Source organism: Sphaeramia orbicularis, chromosome 11 (genome assembly GCF_902148855.1).
Source record: "Sphaeramia orbicularis chromosome 11, fSphaOr1.1, whole genome shotgun sequence".
NCBI lineage: Eukaryota > Metazoa > Chordata > Actinopteri > Kurtiformes > Apogonidae > Sphaeramia > Sphaeramia orbicularis.
The window spans coordinates 3148454-3160691 of record NC_043967.1 but is presented as its reverse complement, the minus strand read 5'-3'; positions in this window follow the sequence as shown (position 1 = coordinate 3160691).

The following is a 12238-nucleotide window of genomic DNA, read 5'->3' as shown; positions in this document are numbered from 1 at the left end:
AGCGACTCGAACCTCTGGCCTTAACCATGACACTGGCTTTAGCTGGTTCATAAGGGACTCAAAGACTTCAGAAAGAACTGGACATTCACAGCATTAGTGTGGATTACTATTAGTGTTCTATATGTTCTGTTGTGTTTCTCCAGTTTCACCGGTTCTTTTATTTGTGCCTCCACCTGTCATTATATCAGCTGACTTTTATTTCCTAAACTACAACCATTGCTTTTGTAAATCTGAGCTGTGTTTTTTTTTTTTTTTTTTTTTTTTTTTTTTTATCAATGATTGACATCTCAAGGTACACAGACCTCAAGTGATTTCTCAGAGTTATGTTGAAATTAAAAAGATGCCTAGGCCATGATTTTTAATAATGTGGACATTAACAACCATGTTAAATATCCAGTATGTCTTTTGGAATTTTGAGAGTAGCTTAAAATTCTCTTGAGGTTCTGGGTCTGTTTTGCCAACTAGTAGAGAAATCATCACAGATCCACTGATTTTGGTTGGATTTTTATCATTTTTTCTGTGGAATGAGTATATTGTTTGGTGAACAGAATGGCATATTGGCTGATGTCATAACTTGGGGGAATAGTTGATTGCCAATGAAGTAAAGTGGAAAAAATTGGAAAAAAGTGAGAAAACACCTAATTTTTTTGCATTAAACTGAGCCAAAATCATGCAAAAATGTGTTTTAAGAATAATTTTTTCATTGAAGGTTGTCACCATATGTGTTTTTTGCATCTGGAATGCATTTATTGACAGCTTACCCAGTCCACTGAGGATTGAAGGAAAATTTTAATTTTTCAAAATTTTATATCAAAAAATGAGGGGTACAAGGCCACAATTTTTTTTCGCGATATTTCCAGCAGAGCAGACCCTCCAATCATTGGTCCTTAGGATCAAAATTAAGAAAAAAAAAACACAAATAAAAAGTATGGCAGACCATGTGAGGTTCAACCCATTTTATTGAGCTTTGGCTCCCTGACTAGTATGTTTGTGTTTGGATGTTAGCAGTGGCTGAGGTGTAAAGGTCAAAGGTTAACTCGGTGTGTTATCCCTTTCAGTGTAATGCAGTGGTTGAAGGCCTTCTCTACTGGCCTGAACATCAGCACAAACACTGACCTCCATTTATAACCTCTATCTGTCTACTTTATGTTGCTTAAAACAACTTTGGGCTCTGTGTGTTTAACTTCATTTTATTCATGTGCTTTCTTGCAATTAAACTTTAACATTTTAAACATTACAAAAATAGTTGACTGCAGATCGCTATACTGGCCTTGTTTATTCGTGATCTAATATGGCTTCTGTTCTGTCTTCTTACGGTAGGGGTATCTGGTCTCGTTCAGTGGCTCTATAGAATCAATGATTCGCGAAGCCATACAGTGAGTCATCGATTCGTGAACAATTTAGCGCGTCATCGATTTGTGAATGATTCAGTGATTTGTGAATGATTCAGCGAGTCAGCAATTCATGAACAATTCAGAATCAGTTCAGTGACACAGCCGTACTCGGCCCCACTCGGCCGCTCTTTCATTCAGCGGTTCACTACCTCAGCTCAGTTCAGCCATCGTCTGCAACTAGTCTCACAATACAATCAGAAATCTTGCTGTGGAGACGACCTGCTGCACGGTGCATCACAGCACTTCCACCTCCGACTGAATGAGTGATTCTGACTAGTTTATGTGATAACAAACAAATATTAGCAAAGTGCTGCTGAATCCATTCAGGTGCTTTGGCGAATCGATTCATCTCGTTTACTTAAATGAATCGATTCTTTGAACGATTTGTTTGTGAATCCCGGATCACTAACATAAAGAAATTAATAATTAGGAAAAAGACACCATGTAGTTAACCCTTAAAGACCCAAACCTCAAAAGTATCTGTCACACTTACAGACTTGAGTTAACCAGTTACAGACACTCTACATACATTTCCTGTGCATCTCGTGCGTCTTTTTTACATTTAAAATTTGAGGGTTATAACTATGACTTTTATGTATTTAGAAAATATGTGTAAAAGAAAAAAACAAAACTCCTTTTTTGAGGTTTATTGCACCGCAGTTTATTTAATTAGTATGAATTTTTGACATACATACAATTATATTTGGGATAAAAGGGATGTATTGATGTGTATAACAAATTAAAATGCTTCAAAAAATGCCACCAAAGCATATAAAAATGTACAGATATGCTCTGACGTGTTCAATGATCAGTCATAAGGGGCTAAAACCCATAAAATAAAACAGAAAACGACTCCTTTATACAACTCTGTTTTCTTTTAATTGGCGTCTCATCTGTTTGAGTTTATCTCTTCTCATGGTCATTGTGTTTAATACAGTGTCTGATTTTAACTGTATTTCCATTGAGATCTCCTGAAGTTCTGTTAATTGCTCTTTTCTCGCCAACATTTGTTTTTCAGTCTCACGTATAATACCAGAGTACTCCTGAACCTGGTCACTGTCGGCTTTTTCCTCCACTGCCTGAACCTTCTTCTCTAGGTCTTTTCTTTGTGTCTCCATCTCCTCCATTAGATGTTGGAGTTTGCCTCTCTGCTCCTCCATCTCCTTCTTCTGCTCCTCCACCGTCCTCATCATCTCCTCCACCTCTTCATATTCTTTATCTTCCTGTAGTTGTTCCTCAATTTCTGTGTGAATAAAAACACCATCAGTGGAAACTTGTGGAGTTCAGATCTGTCCATTCCTTAACCCTTTAACTGATGCAGTAGGTTCTCATTTGAACATCCATCAGAAAAACAGAAACAGAAAGACTGGACTGAGTTCAAAGGTCATGTGGTCTGATGAGTCCACACTGACCCTGGTCCACAGTAATTACCCATCATGCTTAGTGCCCACGGTGTTTTGACCTGGGATTGGTTTAGGTCTGGGTTCTGTAACGTTATGCTCTGACCCTCTACAACTACGTTGACTTTATAAAACAGATATATTCATGTTGTGTTTTAAACTAAAGGTTTGCATCTGAAATTCCTGCAGTTTTTTGTGATCTGTGTTTTAATTTGGTACTAGCTCAGTGTAGGGGTGATAAAATTTCTCCTCCACATGATCACGTCAGACCAATGTAGTGACTGCTTCTGGTGAACTAATGCTAAACATGGCTGCCTCCTGGTTCAGCAGGCTGGAACAACGATGCACAAAATACTCAAATAATTCCTTGAAAGGCGAGTGGAAGAGATCATAAACAATTATGTATGTGTCTTAGGGCTATAAGCAACAAAAATACAAACTGAAAATTGGATGACAATAAGAGAAAGAGTCTCCAAACCTTTTTGTTTCCATACCCGGGCAGAGCCAATGTATTGTCCTATAGACAATCCTACTGTTTTGTTACGAGGGATTCTTGTAAACTGTCTTCCCTAAATTTATACTTCTTCGACCCTGATCCTTCTAACAGTACAGTGTGGTGAATTTTAAAAGATTTGTTCTAACATTGGAGATTTAACACTGGTTATGTTCTTGGAAAGGCTCTGGAATATAAGAAAGATCTAGAACCTCTTAAGGTCTCTGGCATGAAGCTATGCTGCTGAACTACACTATGGGCTGGATCTACTACGATCCCAGTTTACATGTACTAATTTGCGCACACAATCTAGAATTTTGCGTGTGAGTTTGAACCGCAGATTGTGGGTGATTTACTAAGATTGTTTGCGCAAATGTCAACAGGTGCAAAGTCTTGCAGACCACCCTATTTAAATGAGGGTTTAGCGTGCGCTAAACTGCTCTGGGATAAACCAGCACTCCAAAAATGTTCACACAAGGGTGAAAAATGTGTTCTCTGCATCTCGTTTCATCATTTCTTTGTCTCCTAACCACCTCCATGTGTGCGCAATTCCACATCCAAACCTTTTGCACCTCCTTTTGAGACGTGTTAAATATAGACGCAGTTTCTATCAGCAAAATTGGTTTCAGGTTTGAACAATCACTTTGTGTGTGCTAAATTAATATATTTACCTTTTCTCCTCCCAGCACACGCACAATTGCGTGTAAACACCCCATATTTCATATTCATTGTGTTAAATGTACTAACTGGATGCAGACCTTTGAAAGATGCAACCCTTAGTGTCACTGTTAATCAGTTTGTACATTTTTTTTGCGAGTCCATTGAGTTTGCACACATTTTAATACATGCAAACCTTTGGTTGATCCAGCCCTATGTGAGATGCTCTTGTGGGTTGCTCTGGATAAAATCAACTGCTCAACAACTAATGCAATGACAGTGATCAGTGATGTTGGTTAGTTGGTGTGAATAGATCTTTTATATGAAGTCAATGTTACGTAGTTGTAGAGGGTCGGTGCGAGCTTCAATTTCTAAGCACATTTTCACGGTTCACTTTACGGCCTATGAACTGGAACAATATAAGACACTGTCCCTTATTGAGTTCTTTCAGACTGACCCATCTTAGACTGAGTTATTACATCGCAGTGTAAGAACTTATACCTGTAAGTGTGTTTTGTCTCAGTTTCCACAAAGTGATGGCTGTTGCCAATAGAAAAATAAAGAGGGTCACCAGGAGGATACTGACACGAGCAGGAGCATCTGAGGTCAAATATAAATGATCTGAAACATAGAACACAGAGAAACACAGAGCTGAGGTGATATAAAACATGACCACAGATGAAGCCGAAATACTTCCCTCGCTATCCTGTTTCTGAGCTCACTCTTTGTTCGTTAACAATCAATACAACGCAAAATGCGTTCATGCGTTAGTTCGTTAACCCCAACGCAACGCAAAATGCACTATCCCATTTCTGGGCTAGTTGGTTTAAAGTGTGAGCTCATCCAGTTCCTCATTCCAGGGCTGATTTTAACGTTTTAATTTTATTTTCTGTATCGATATATGGATAAATATAGATTAGTTCTCGACCAAGTGTGTGTGGCTTTGAGAGACGAATGAATGAATGAATGAACGAATGAAAGAATGAATGAGAACCGTATGGGGCCAGAGCCTGTGAACTGGTGCCACACACAACAGCAGGTGTGTGTGTGTGTGTGTGTGTGCGTGCGCACGTAATGAGATATGAGCGTGTGGATGAGAGGAACAGAACAGTGTTCGTTTTTTCTGTACAATCTGTTTGTCCTGCTGTCGCCGTGGTTACGACCAACAGTTACCATTTAGAGTTCTGTTAAAGTCACTAGTGAGGAATAACTGGGGTCATCCTTAGACGTCCAGTCGGACGCACGATATATATGTGTAAATAATTCAGGTCAGTTCAGTTCAGTAAGGGGGGGGGCACATGCAGACAGCGGAGGGGCTCCATCTATAGTCAGATAAGGGGGAGGAGGTCCAGACAGGTGAGGGTAAGGGAGGAGGTCCACGGTTACTGATATCCTATAATAGTTCTTCATTCTAACCATAATGCTGTCAGATCAGATGACTGGAAACAGCTGGAGTGGAGGTGTTGTTCTGGGTTAAAACGTGAACGCACCTCTTTAGCACACCCTTCAGCGCTAATAGTGAGCTAACAATGGTTTAGTGAACGCAACAACCGCAGAAATGGATTTTGCGTCTGTCAAGCCTCTGCGTTCGCGACCCATCGTTCACTATTTAACCCAGAAACGAGCCCCAGGTCTGTTCAGTTCTGTTGTGGTTCCTACCTGAGACCCTGATCTGGGTCAGTCTGGTCTGGTTGGTCCTGTCCTGGTGGACTCTACAGGTGACTGTGCTGCCGTGTCTCTTGTCCACAGTCACTCTGCTGCTGACAGTATAGAGGTCATCAGGACCTCTGACTGTCTCTGGAGGTCCAGCAGAGACTAGGTGTCCCTCAGAGTCCATCCAGGACACCTCAGGTTCTGGATACCAGCCTGATGATGTACACTCCAACACCACTGACCCACCGGACCGGTCTATTCCTGTGATGAATGGTGAGGACGCAGCACCTTATCCCGACAAAAACAGGGAAGATATGAACTAAATGTTAGTCGGTCCATTTCTATGGGTGTGTTTACATGATCACAGTCAGTACTGATGGACATCTCTAGTAAAACTGCTATTGGATCATCAGACCAAACTATTCAGGTACAGGTGGTCTGTTTATGTAGTCACATCCTGTCCATTCATCATGATTACTCTACACCAAGTCATCTGATCACTATGTTTTGCATTTAGATGCAACTTGGGAGGCTCTTCAATGAGATCTTTAGGCATCAGCATTGACCAGTGTCCAGGTCAAATTGGTGTCAGCACATTGAATTTAATGACAATGTTAACCTGCATTTTTAAGGTGTTTTGGGGTCACTGCATTGTCATGGGGGCACATAGAAGCACATATGAGGTGTGTGTGTGTGTGTGTGTGTGTGTGTGTGTGTGGGGGGGGGTAGGTTGTGATACTGGGACGGGGGCAACAGGGGTATAGGTGCAGGTCTCACTGTCAAAAGGCTAAAGGGATGGATCAGGGGTCGTTAATACATTCAACATTCATGTTGTTAAATGCTGCATCTTTAGCTACATGCACAGTTTAGGGTTTGTCAGTACAGTGTTAGTGTGTTTGTGTTCATTAGTTTATTTAACAGGGACATTGTACAATACCTCACATTGTTGTAAATGCACCAGAGTTAGAATAATGGCTAGTTTTCATCTGCAGTTTATGGACACGTGTTGTGGAAGTCATTTTAAACTGGTGGATTTTCTTGTGGATTTTGACTTAGTGAGCTTAACGTGTGTGAAGTATAGTGTAAATTCCACCTGATGTGTCCACTATTGTTTCGTTATAATCTGCTCATGCATTTGCTTCAGTTACTCAAAGTCTGGCTGGACTCGTTCTCTACAGTCCTCATTAAACCTGTCTGCCATGAACCCTCTTATCATATAAATGATAAATCGTTGATTAAAGTCCGGCCATGTTCCATCTTCACTGAAATAAACAGACTCTGACTTCTTCACTGACTACCGGACCACCTCCCAACTTCTCTTATGTTCTGAGGTGTTAGGACCAAAACCATATTCAACTTCACAGCAGCGTTGACACCATCAACCACCATATCCTCCTCAACCCCCCCCCACACTGATGTCGGTCACCGCTATGGACTGGTTTCCCCCCTGACTGGACTAAACATGTCAGCCTGGGTAAGATCAGGTCCTGAGGAGCCCTGGTCACCTGTGGTGTCCCACCAGGGTCCGTCCTTTGCCCACTCCTCTTCATTCTGGACATGCTGCCACTGGGCCGTCTCATCAGCCGTCATGACATTTCCTTTCATCATTATGCTGATGACACACAGTTGTACTTGAAGGTTCACCCTAACCCCTCCTCTACCGCACCACCTTCATCATCATCATCATCATTATCATTATTATCATCATCCTCATCACCCCACCACCACTTGCCATCATCCCTGCCTTGAGGAGATAAAGCTGTAGATGAATCATAACTTCTTCCAGCTGAGCAATTCCCAAACTGAAGCCATACTAATCATCTCTACATATATTTGTTCATTTATTTGTTCATTCCTTCATCCATCCATCTGTTTGTCCATCCAATTACTTATTAATGTATTTCTGTATTCATTCATTCATTCATTCATTCATTCATTGTCTGGCCACACCTGGACATGAAGTCATATTAAATGGAGATCGTGCAGATGGTGGGGGTGGGGAACAGCCTCGGCCTCTTTACCCCACGGCAAGGGGGCTGATTGTTGGGTTCTGGATGGGGCAGGTGGGAGCTGTGTAGGGGTACCGCCAACCTGTGAGAGGGGGAGGGACTGGCCTGGGGGTCCTTCGCTCCTTGTGGGGGGGATCTAGATGAGGGGTTAGGGGTGTCCGCCGGGGCTCCAATGTTGGTAGCCCAGCGGTTCTGGCTGTGGGGCTGTGCCATGGGGAGTGGGCTGGTGGTTGTCTGTCCAGGTCATCCCCGACCAGCTGCTGGTGATGGTGGGCGGGTCAGTCATGACTTCCCACGCACATATCCATGCACGCACGCACGCACGCACGCGCGCACACACACACACACACACACACACACACACACAGGCACATCCAGATGTATGTCTGCTATTGACTGTTGCTATCAGTAGAGTTACACTGCCTTTGAATAGATAGATAGATAGATAGATAGATAGATAGATAGATAGATAGATAGATAGATAGATAGATAGATAGATAGATAGATAGATTCAACCTCAAAGTCACCAACTCGTGGCCCCCGTACACACATATTGGAGGCCAAATTGCTGAACAGGACAGGGTAAAATAAATAAATAAATAGAGATACAATGCTACAAAATGCACGTCATTCTCCAAATATAGATGATCCTGACTCTGTACTTTATAAATTAAAAAATTAAAAAAACTGCTAATGTTAATACAGTATTACTGCTATAATAGTGTTTATAATCATTTTGTGTGCATGGTAGGCTTGTAGAATGAAATAATAATATATGATGTCACTGAGACACTGGATGTTTGTGTCTGTCTTTGTCTTTGAGGACTGTCTTTGTGATTGTTAAGAAGATAGATATGATTTCTTCAAATAAAACTAAAACTATCATCATCATTATCCTCATCATCACCATTATTATTATTGCTATTATTATAATTACTATTATTATTATAATTACAGGGTGGGGAAGCAAAATTTACAATATTTTGAGGCAGGGATTGAAAGACAGTGTATGACCAGTTAGTTTATTGAAAGTCATGAGAATTTAAATCTTCAAATCATATTTTACTGCATTTCTAACAGTCTTGTTGTCTACCTCAAGTTCAATTGCCATTTTTCTCATGGATTTGGTTGGATCCTTTAGGATTTTGGATTTGAGAGCTTTAATAAAAGCTTTGGTACGTTTTTTGTTGCTTCCTCCACTTCCAGACTTTCTTGTAATAGTTTTGCTCATAGTCATTCTCTTCTTTCCATTATAAACAGTCTTTATGGACACTCCAACTATTTTTGAAATCTCCTTTGGTGTGACGAGTGCATTCAGCAAATCACACACTCTTTGACGTTTGCTTTCCTGATTACTCATATGGGCAAAAGTTTCTGAAAAGGTATGGATAATAGTGTTAGGTATGATTATGACATCAATATATGTTTGGTTTCAAAACAACTGACGTAGTGTCTGCTGAGAAAAAACAACTAAATGTTCATTGTAAATTTTGCTTCCCCACCCTGTACCTTATACTTTACCAAATGATTTCTTGGGAAAAGTATGCGCATAGTGAACTTTTTGTATGACTTACCGACAAGTAGTTGAACGTTAGATTCCATATCCTCTGAAACCATGTAGCATCTGTAGGTTCCATTATCAGAGAGTTTGACATCAGACAGGGTCAGTGACAGGTCTCCCCTCTTCAGTTTCTCAGTGGACAGAGATGTTCTTCCTTTAAAGCCCAGGTTCTGGTTCTGAAGGTCCTGACCGCTGTGGCGTACATGGACAAACCTTGGCTCCAGGTCAAGTCTCCCCCATTCCAGACTCTTGGAAGTAAGATCGTCTGCAGGTTCCAGATGACACGGCAGGACAACATCAGCACCGAGTAACGCCACCACCAGATGAGATGGTCCGATAATCTGAGACGTAGCTGAAAAAACAAAGATGAATGTCAAAATCCTGCAGTCAGATTTCAGTGGAAGAGAAGCCAAAGCTACAGAGCTTTTTCACCTGGGTGTTAGTGATTTACCTTTACAAACGTCAGTCATCAGGAGGATCACAATGAGCAGGAAAACAGCAGTGAGGAACCTCAGCCCACAAGTCAACACACTCTTTTTCAAGCAAAACATCATGGAACTTGGAAAAAAAAAAACAATATATTTGTCAGTGGTTGAACCGTCAGGGCCAAGACCTTCTCTACTGGCCTAAACACTGTAAGAAACACTGACCTACAGTTACAACCTGAAGTCTAATATTTGTTCCATTAAACTGTATTAATTTATTCTCAATAGACTATTCTCTTCTTTTCTTAGTGTTTCTCTTGACCGCAGTGCTTCCAGTACGTGGATGTGGATGGAAGATATTTTGTCCAATCAGATTTCAGTCTCTATGTGTTGCCAGGGTTGATGCTCCAGATGATGTACATGGTACAGATGTGGTTGTAGTGTAAAGGTTTGGAGTTGTCTGAACTGGGTTTACAGCTGTAGGAATAATGGTATTCACCATCGATACTACAAATGTCTCTCTCTTATTAATGCCACACCTTGTTATCTTGTGTTTTTTTGTATAGTTTTGATGGTTTCTATAATTGTGACATTATAGTGGTGGTATAAAGAGGTGGATTAAGTCCAATACGTCTAAGGTCGAGGTATAAAATGCACTGACCACCACTGTACATTTCAAAATGCGTGACAAAAATATCAAAATCTGATTTTCACTACATGTTCATAGTGTACCCCGCCATTGCCCATAAGTAGCTGGGATAGGCTCCAGCAACCTCTGTGACGCTACTGAGGATCAAGTGGGTTCAGATAATGAATAAATGAATGAATGAATGAATGAATGATTTTCACTTTTTTCATTGCAAATAAGGATCCTAAAAAAGCCAGTAAGAAACGTTTTACTGCAGAAGCTGTACATGGTATCCATAACAGTATTTCAAACAAGTGGTGCCAGGCACAACAAACCCCACCCCTCAGACGTATTGTAGCTTATTCTGGAATCGATCTAGCTGATGTCATCATGTCTATGCGTGTCAGTTGCCTCTATATACAGTATGTCCCAAATTTGAAGTACACTGAAACAAAGGAGTGGGGTAATGAAGTCCACAACAGAATGTAAAAGTGAAAAGATGCACAACTGATGTTTCTAACTGCAAACTTTGTTCAGAGTAGGTGATACATATCCACTTAGAGCCGCATCATCTATTTTGACTAGCAGCACAATTTAGTAGTTAGTTTAGTAGTAGTTTTCTTGTCTACATAGACAAGAAAACTACAGAGTTCCTTTTTTATGACGGAACTTTCATCAAGTTTCTTTTATCCAGTGTTTAGAGCACAATTTATGAAGTTGATGAAGACTTTAGAACCATTTATAACCATATATATATTTTTTTAAATTTGTAACAATTGAAAAAAAGACATTGAAATTGTTAAAGAATGGCATAAAAGAGTCCAGAGGCTACACTTTATATCTATGTATATATTTTCTGAAGTAAATGTGCCATACCTTTGTTTTCTGATGAATGTATTCTGATGTTGTTGAGACTGTGTCTTCTTTGTGTGTCCACTGGTTTAGTATCGGCCAAAGTGAAACCCACAAAGTAAATGATTAACAGGTATTTCAACACAGCTTCAATAAATTAATATGGCTCATATTCCACATCATCCAACTGCAGTTCAGATAACGACAATATGTTATGATACAAATCACTTGACCTTGTTTCAAGTTGGTTTCTGTCTTTGCTTGTAAACTATAACAATACTAAATGTTTACTGATCACAAAACCTACAGATGTCCACAATGTACTGATTCTGTAAATATTTCAACAATCAGTATCAATCAATCAAAAAATACATTTACTAAAGTAGACTAATGTAAGAAGGTAGACTAATGTGGAAAGATCGACTAATGCAGGAAGGTAGACTAACGTAGGAAGCAGTGTCGGCTGCTCGTCTTTCAGACAGGGGAAGCTCATTGTCGGCTTACATCAAAAAAACTGTCAAGTTATTTAAACATAAATTCGGCCCTCCGTTCCTTTAGCATTGTCTGCCATCGTGGGCACCTTGCTAGATAGCCAGTTCACTCCAACCTAGCCAACAGTATGACTGATTTAACTATTGCCAAAACTATATTAAACTCGGGCAAGAAATGATTAAATTATGTAACTGAAACAGGAAAATGTTGAAATTATGTTAAATTGAAACAAGGAAGTACAATGAGTGTGTTTTATTCACAGTGCAAGAAATGAACAAGTAATTTCGTAGTGGTTTCTCTCTTGATTTCACAAGCAGCATGTGCAACGGTATTAAACTGAACTCTGTCAAGTGAAGGAGTAGATCTCTAAATAGCTGTCAGTCAAACGGGATTCAGCCTCCAATCAGCACGTAGAAGCCTAGCATCCAGCTCGGTCAAGGTCCGCCCACAGCTCCATTCACCCCCAGAGATGCTGAGCGTTCGGGGGCGGGACAACATTGTGGCATATATCCAATTGCCGTCCAGTTTTGAGGCAATGAAAAAAACTGCTCCACTCAGTCCCATTGAAGTGTATGGACGCTGAGCATCTATGGGCAAATGCACTGAGCAGAGATCGAATGAGAAAAAACAGCGCAACAGGAATGTATGAGAAGTGAACAACATCAAGTCCGTTG